Below are 8,046 nucleotides of genomic sequence, written 5' to 3' on the forward strand. Positions count from 1 at the left end.
GAAAATGGAACGACCTGTATTGATACCTCTGGAGAACCTCAGCTTCTGGAACTAACATGTTAGAAGTATCATGAGAGAGCTGCAAAAAAGGGAGTTTATATCACTGGAAGTGGTGGCTTTGACTCCATTCCAGCAGATCTGGGAGTAACATATGCCAGAAATAAAATGAGTGATCCTTGGCTATGCAGAGTTTCATGACTGTACATTCAGGACCCAAGGGGTTGTGCACTCCTGAGGGTACCTAGAAGTCAGCAGCTTATGGTTTTGGAGGTCACAGTGATTTGAAAGAACTACGAAATGAGTCAAACCTGAAACCTATCCCAATTATTGGTCCAAAACTGAAAAGAGGGTGACCAATTTCTTACTGCAGAGAATTCAGCAATTATTCCATTCCTTTCTTGGAGTGGATCTGTCTGTTGTGAAGCAGGCTCAGTAGTAATTGCATGAAAAGTTAGAGCAACCACCTGTTCAATATGCTGCTTACAGAACTGCGGGTGGCTCTACCACTGTCATTAAGCTGATGTTTGCGACACTTTACTCTTTGTGATGTTTGGCATTGGAAGGCAACTTCTCATAAAATTCCTGTGGCTCTTCTCCTTTGGTTATTTTTCAAAACAAGGTCCAACACAAAAACAGACTGATGCCTCATCATTTACGATGATATTCTGAGGTCAAAGAGACAGCCCAGACTTTGATATTGACAAGAACAGAATTTGTACTCAAGTGAAAGGACCAGAGGCTGGCTTCTTAGCCATCCCCATAGCCATGGTCCTAGCAGCCATAACTCTTTTGAATGCCTCTGACCTTCCTAAGGTGGGCGGGGTCTTCACATCTGGAGCCTCTTTCTCCAGAAACAAGTTGACTGACAGACTCGACCAATGTGGCATTGAATTTAGTGTCATTAGCAGCTCTGAAGTCTAAACACTTGAAGAACTAACCACAGTCATAAAATACATGAATTAACAGCTTTTTGATTTTTGAAATTTTTCTCAAGCCTGTCTATGTGTGGAAAAGATTACTAAATCTAAAATATGTACACATGAAAAGCAGGAAATTATACTAACTTACCCTAACTTTCAAATCTTAGCTGATTTTGTGATTTTATTGCTTGTGAGAGAGATCAAATATTTGACTTTTTCACTGAAGAATTCATGTTCGATTTTTAAAGTGAGCTGGCAGATCGGAGAGTGGGATGGGGGTCTCCAACCGTGCTGCTGGCAGATCCCTTGATGAGGTGCTGGGCTAGTGTTATGTGTGGGTCTTTGCCAAACGAAACTGCATTTTTTGCTGTTTTAGTTTAGTTTTTTACTTATCTATACTGACTGATTTTGGACTTACCTAAATTGAATAATAAAGGATTGTCCATCAAAAAAAAATAATAAATAAATCGAGTATGACCTAAAGTTGCTTTTACCCATGCATATTTATAACACACCAGAATGTCAGTTGAGAATCTCTGATCAATTGCACTGCAGAGGCAGAACTGAGGAACACAGAGCAATGGATAGTATCTGGTCACAAAGCTAAAACGAATGTCTTAAGTTCATTGCTGACGTAGGGTAATTTTCCTCAATTAACTTCTGATACTAGGTCCTTCTGTAAGTAGGAACAGGCAAATAAAGAGAGTAGATGTTTGATTATTGGACATGGTTGCAATATTAAATTTAGTTTTTAAAATCTCATTTTGTCTCTAGCACAAGTAAATAGAACAAGAGTGAAATGGTGTAGATAAGGAAAATTCCAGATAATCCTATTTAACTCTGTAAAGGGTTCAAGGTTCCAGACAGTTCCATGAAACATAGTTGATGTGTTATCATTAGGTCACTCAAGTCAGAAGTTTGGGAACCAACCAGGTCACCCTCAAAATTGAAGCCATCACCGAGTCCTACAGATTTTTCCTCCTAAACATCTCTGATCAGTGCTCTCCTCTCGTCCCTACCACCAGTGCCGCAGGTGTGCTTTCCTGATCATCTGCCTGCTTACGGTAACTTCCCAATGGGTTCTTCTTGCCTCTATTCTTGAACCTCTCAGGCCCATCTTCCATAGATGTAAAATTAACATCTGATCACATCACTACTTGCCTAAGGCCTTTCAATGTCTTCCAATAACTAAAGTTCAAATTCCTCACCAGAGCATACAATATTATTCAAAATCTGCCCCTCCTCCTACTTTCATTCTTTGTCATTAACACATCAAACCTTATAGCCTAGCTATTTTTAGAACTCTGGAGACAGAGCAGCCTTCCCTCACTTCCACACCCTCACTCAAGCTCTCTTCACCTTCGAGTACTTTCTTACCAACTTTCTCCCACTTCCTTTATCCTGGCCAAGGATTCAGGACCTTTCTGACCCAGGAGTCAACTCTGGAGGAGGCGCGTGCTCAGCACACCTTTCCCCTCCCACCACTGCCCTCTCAGTAGTCCTTGCTTCCCTGACCCTCGCTGTCATGCACTCCTACATCATTGGTCTGCGTATTTGATCTTTCTTCCTGGGACCTAAAGTTCCTTAAGGGCTCGGATAACCAGTCATGGTGCCTGGCACTCAGTGCATGCTCAATAAACACTTTTACCAAATAACAGTATGTGATACAGAAGATGGTATGGAAGATCATAATTATACTATAACCATACTTAGCAATATGGATTTTATTTATTTGTCACTAGCAAAAGTACTAGACAACTAGACAAAAGTACTACAAAGGTACTAGACATCTCCTAATGGCTAAACTTTTCTTTCCCAGTCTAGGAATCAGGGGGAAAGACAAGATAAATGCAGCAGTGGCATGAAAATTGTTTAAAATGAACAAGTGTGCAGATCTAGGCCCAATCCAAGGTGCTCAATGCATCCACATATGAGTATAAGTAACCCAGATGATGGTGCAGACAGTAGAGTTCCTGCAAGCTGGGGAGCTCAAAGACTCATGTCAGAAACACAGCTACCTACCTGAATAAAAATACATCTGATGGAGGGGCAAAGGCATAACTGGAAGGTCACCACAGCAAGAAAGTATCTTCAGACCTTCAGACTGAAAAACAAAGCAGGGAACTTCATCAAATATACAGAATTTATGTAGGGTAACATACTTACAGGGATGTAGGGTCAGAGTAGACACATGACCCAGCAGTTCTGTGCAAATTATTCTCAGCTACAGACTGCTGTGGCCATAGTTTTTTATTAGCATAATTCAGGTACTAATGATTGACAAGACAAAAGGACAAAGAATACAGTAGCGCCAGGGGCCATACCTCCTGGGTCTTGTGATAGATGATTGTTTATATTATAACCAGTTTAGTAATTTATCTCAGCATTTACTAACAGAAATATTTCTGGCTACATTTTAAGAGACCCAGATAATTATCAACTAGAAGGCTTTGGTATGCTTGCTAAGAACAATGAGGTTGGTCAAAGGTCACAAAATGAAATCTGAGACACAGAGATAGAAGTCAAGTTTCGTTCACATCTACATCTACACAAAATATCATCGAGGACCTCTGAAGTTGACACTAGAAGGAAGTAAACATTAGTTTCTGGGATACAACTTCATCCCCCGCATCCTTCTTTCTCTGATCACTGATATGACTCCCACCACCCACCACCACCACCACCCTGCTCTCTCTTCAACACTCTGGCAGAAGTGTGGATAAATACCCCTTTGTTTTCTTCCCGCAGAACCAGAAAATTCAAGTGGACTTTGCTGAAGGATAGCAAAAAATAAAATAAAATAAAAATTTCCACCAAGTAATTATTCTAGAGCCTAACATAGTTTATGCACCTTTCATAAATGAAGTGGTGATACCATCCAATTCAATAAGTCTGATTCTCAAATCTCCTTAAGTGATTGTGAGGTGCACACCCAGTGAGGGACTGTCCCTCTAAGTCTCAGTCTCCCTCTGCACAGCTGATAATGCTCCACTTATAAATACAACCTTAGACATCTAAACTCTTCAACTTCTAGGCCAAGGTGCAGGCTGAACCCAGCCGCAACTCTCATGGAAGTCTTGTTGTCATTATTCCAATTTCCTATCTAAAGATCTGACTTGTCTTCAGGTAACCTTTCTCAAAAAGGTTCTTGCCTAACCACAAAATATGGCCTAATCTTTGCATGTCTCGACAGTTCAAATATGATTTAACACAATGCAACAATCTTATTCTTCATATAAGGGATACACAGAGTCAAACTGGTGGGTGGCATCCTTAAGAAGATCCTTTGAATCTTGAACGCCCTTGAGTGAAAGGGAAACACAAATAACTCAAAGACCTGGTGACTGAATAAGACCACCCACAAGCTCATCAGCAAAATGTAACCTGTGAGGAAAGATTTTCCCTGGATGAACATAGAGTGAGTTTTTTTATTAACCAAAAATTATGATGTAATGTTTTATACACATAAATGAATGTGCATGTTTTAAAGTATAATATAAGTGAACACCAATGAATCCTTTACTTGACTCAGAGACTATGGACTCTTCTCATCTGCCATCCCTCTGCCTCTCCAAAATCATTATTCTAAAATGTTTATCATTTCCTTGCCTGTGAAAAAATTATTTTGCACATATGAATATATCAACAATTTCTTGTTCAGTTTTTATGGAAAATGCTTTATAAAAAAGAGATCATAGTGTATGTAGTCTCTCCATTCAAAAATTCAAATTTTTTTTTTTTAAATTCATCCATGTTGAATAAAAGGGAATGCAAAATAAATGAACAAGGATGCTCTTAGCAGCATTCTTCCTAATAATCCCAAACTGGAAGCAATCTAATTACCCATCAACCTTACAAAAGATAAGTAAATTGAAGTATATACACACAATAGAATACTTCTAGTAATGAAAACACTGCCTCCCTCAACAATAGGATGAATCTCATAAATATAATATTTACAAAAAAAGCTAGACACTAGAGAGTTCATGTTGTATGATTCCATTAATATGAATTTTCAAAATAAGCAAAATTAACTTGTGTAAGCAATTGGCTACCTTGGAGCAAGTTGTTAATTGGCTGGAAGAGGGCTTTTGTGCTTTTTTTCTGTGCCTGTCTGTCTTACTCTAATTGACTTGTAAAAGTTCTTTATATAATCTGGAAACTAAGATTTTGTAGATTATATATGTGAAAATATATTCTCCAATTTATAGCCTGTATCTTCACTTTCTTAACTTTTGAAATACAAGTTTTTTCAAAAAACTATCCCTTTTAAAAACTATCCCTTTTTATTACAGAAAAATTCAAACATATACGAAAGTAGAGTGGATACAATGCATAAAAGCACAAGTAAAAATATGGAACATTTTCAACATTTATCAAAACATGGCCAATTGTATTTCTTCTTTAACACCTTCCTCATCTCACATGTGCTTACTCTAAAACAAATCCTAGATATATTATTTTACCGATAAATATTTCAATGTCTATAAGAATTTTATATCATCAAAGTAATATTCTCATCTAAAAAATAACTTATTAGTACAATTAAGTATAGTTAATATGCAAATCTTTCAGTTCTTTTATTGTTTGTTTATTCAAATAAAGATCAAAATAAAGTCCATATGTTTTACCTTGCATGTGACTAGAACTGAACTATTTCATACTTGGGTGTTTGGTGCTGTAGTATAATTAAGAACTTCAAATATCTTTAATTCTGCCTTGTTAAAATTATTGTTGAAGCCAGAGGCCATAAACTCAATAGCAGAGATATCAAGAACATGAGGTAATGACACAGGTGCTTTTCAAAATGAAGTTGGCATTACCCTTATTTAAATAGATAAGAAAGGCTAGCAAATATCTACGGTTAAAAAATTTAAATTGAATCTATATTTTTTTATCTTGTCTTCACACAGCTTTTCCCCATGTGTATATACAAAGTGGGATAAAGAGCTTTTCTGTAATCATCAGAGTTTGTTTTAATAATTCCAATGATTACTGACAAAACCTTCAGACTATGAATGTTAAGTTTGGGACGTTACATTTGTTAGAATGGTAGTTTCAGAAGATAGCATTTTGTTCATTAAGCAGGAAATTATTTTTGTCATAAGAGGCTGATTTTGCTCACCAACCTTGTGACAATTAATCACTTATTATGATCTCACAGCTGTGGTTCTAAGTAACCAAACAACATATAAGTATCTAGCACTTTCTTACTGAGTTAGAGGGCAATCTAAAAACACCCTCTTTGCCAAAACTTTGCAAATAATTACTCAAATACTTTAAGGGAAACATTAAACACACTATGAAATCTCATACTTTCAACACATAACTTCTGGAACCTGGATAGCTGTAAAGTTGGAAAGTGGCAAATCTCTTAATAGAAATTTCTTGACAGTTCACCTTTGCGGTTCCTCCCCATCTCCTCAAACTTGTATGGGAGTCTCCCAGGATTCTGAGTAAGGACCTCTTTTCTTTCTACTCATTCTCTTAGAAATCTGACCTGGTCTCGTGGTTTTAAACATCAACTATGACATACAGTTCTTTTCCCCAGAACAACTTCTCAATGTCGACATGTCCAAAACTGAATCCTTCTGATCTTCATCCCCAAGCACGCCTCTCCCACAGTCTTCCCCTTCTCGGTTAAGAGCAACCCCATCCTTCCAAGTCCTTAGTACAAAAACCTTTACACTTGACTCCTTTCTGATCCCATATTAAGCCATATTCAAAGCCTATTAAATCTAACTTCAAAATATCTCAATAACCTCATCCCACCTCATGGCCTCCATGCCACTACCCTGATCTATCCCGCATCACCTCTCCCCTGAATAATTGCCATTGCGTCCTAACTGCTCTCCTTCCTGTCCTCTGTCCCCTTCAGACGATTCTCAGCATAGCAGCCTGGGTGTACCTATTACAACAAAACACGGCTTATCAGGCCTAACTCTGTGTTCCGCTTTAACCTATCTGGCCCCATGTCTGTCTGATTCTCAAATATCCTTAAGTGATTGCTACTTCTCTCCTGCATTGCAGCCAGCTGATCACCCCTCTGCCTCGGGCCTTTATGCCCTCTATTCCTTCTTGCGATGTTCTCCCTCTATATTCGCATGGTCGCCCCCTCCCACCTCCTCCATGTCTTACGTCACCACGTCACCTGCTCCATGAGGCCTCCTGAGCTCTGTAATGGCCTCTCCCAAGACTCCCTGTCTTCAAAGCGTCCATCATCATTTACCATACTAATACTTTGTTCATTTATCTTATTATTTGCCTGCCCTCCTCCCCAGTAAACTGTCAGCCCCACAAGGGCAGGGAAGGTAGTTTGCTTCACGCTCCATGACTAAATCCTAGACAAGCTCCCGGCTCACAGCAGGCGCCTAATAAGTATTTATCAAATGAAAACGTGGCGCCTGTACCCCACTTGCATCAGGCTTCCCCTCCACGCCACGCTGCTGGACGTTCCAGTCATGACAATTTGCCAGAATTTTCAGGCGAACACAAAGAGTAGACTTCCGCACCTGAGGTCAGACAGCCCGCCAGCAAGGTCGGTGCAGGATTTTGGTGACTACAACTCTGCAGGGGCTGTACTGCGCAGATGCAGCTTTCCTCACCCTCGGGGACCACAAAGCCTCCTGGCCTGGCCCCACTGGTGTGAACCCCAACTCCTCTCAGGGAACTGCAGGAACCTCTCAGCAGCTGTCAGCGTCATCAGCGTGAGAGAAAAACGGGCATGCAGAGAATGCTGGGAGCGTTCGGAGTCGGCCAGGATAGCAAGGCATGCCGGGAGCACGTGGTGTGAGCGGGGCATGCTGGGAGCTTCGGGGCTATGCTGGATTGCAGGGCACGCCGGGAAACTGGCGTGCTGTTCCTGCTGGCACTGCGCGGGAGGGTGGTGAAGAGGTGTCTCGGGAGCGAAGACCAGCGGGCGACGGTCCCACAGAGGTCAGGCGGGCCTGGAGTCGCGGGCTTGAGGGAGCCAGGAAAGGAGCGAGGAGGGCCAGGGCCGCTACAGGCGCTGCCGCCCATCCCGCAGCTTCCTCACCGCGAGGGAGAAAGCCCGCGCTTCCGCCTCAGGAGCACGGCTCCGAAGGCTTTTGGAGTTTTACAGAACATTTTACGGGTCCTTTCACTA

At 40.7% G+C, this 8,046-nt stretch overlaps 1 pseudogene; it reads left to right on the plus strand.

The window, feature by feature from the left end:
* Positions 1 to 921, plus strand: part of LOC102889660 — a 4,250-nt pseudogene extending 3,329 nt beyond the window's left edge.
* The last annotated feature ends 7,125 nt before the right edge of the window (positions 922 to 8,046 follow it).

Source organism: Pteropus alecto, unplaced genomic scaffold (genome assembly GCF_000325575.1).
Source record: "Pteropus alecto unplaced genomic scaffold, ASM32557v1 scaffold14, whole genome shotgun sequence".
NCBI classification, from domain to species: Eukaryota; Metazoa; Chordata; class Mammalia; order Chiroptera; family Pteropodidae; genus Pteropus; species Pteropus alecto.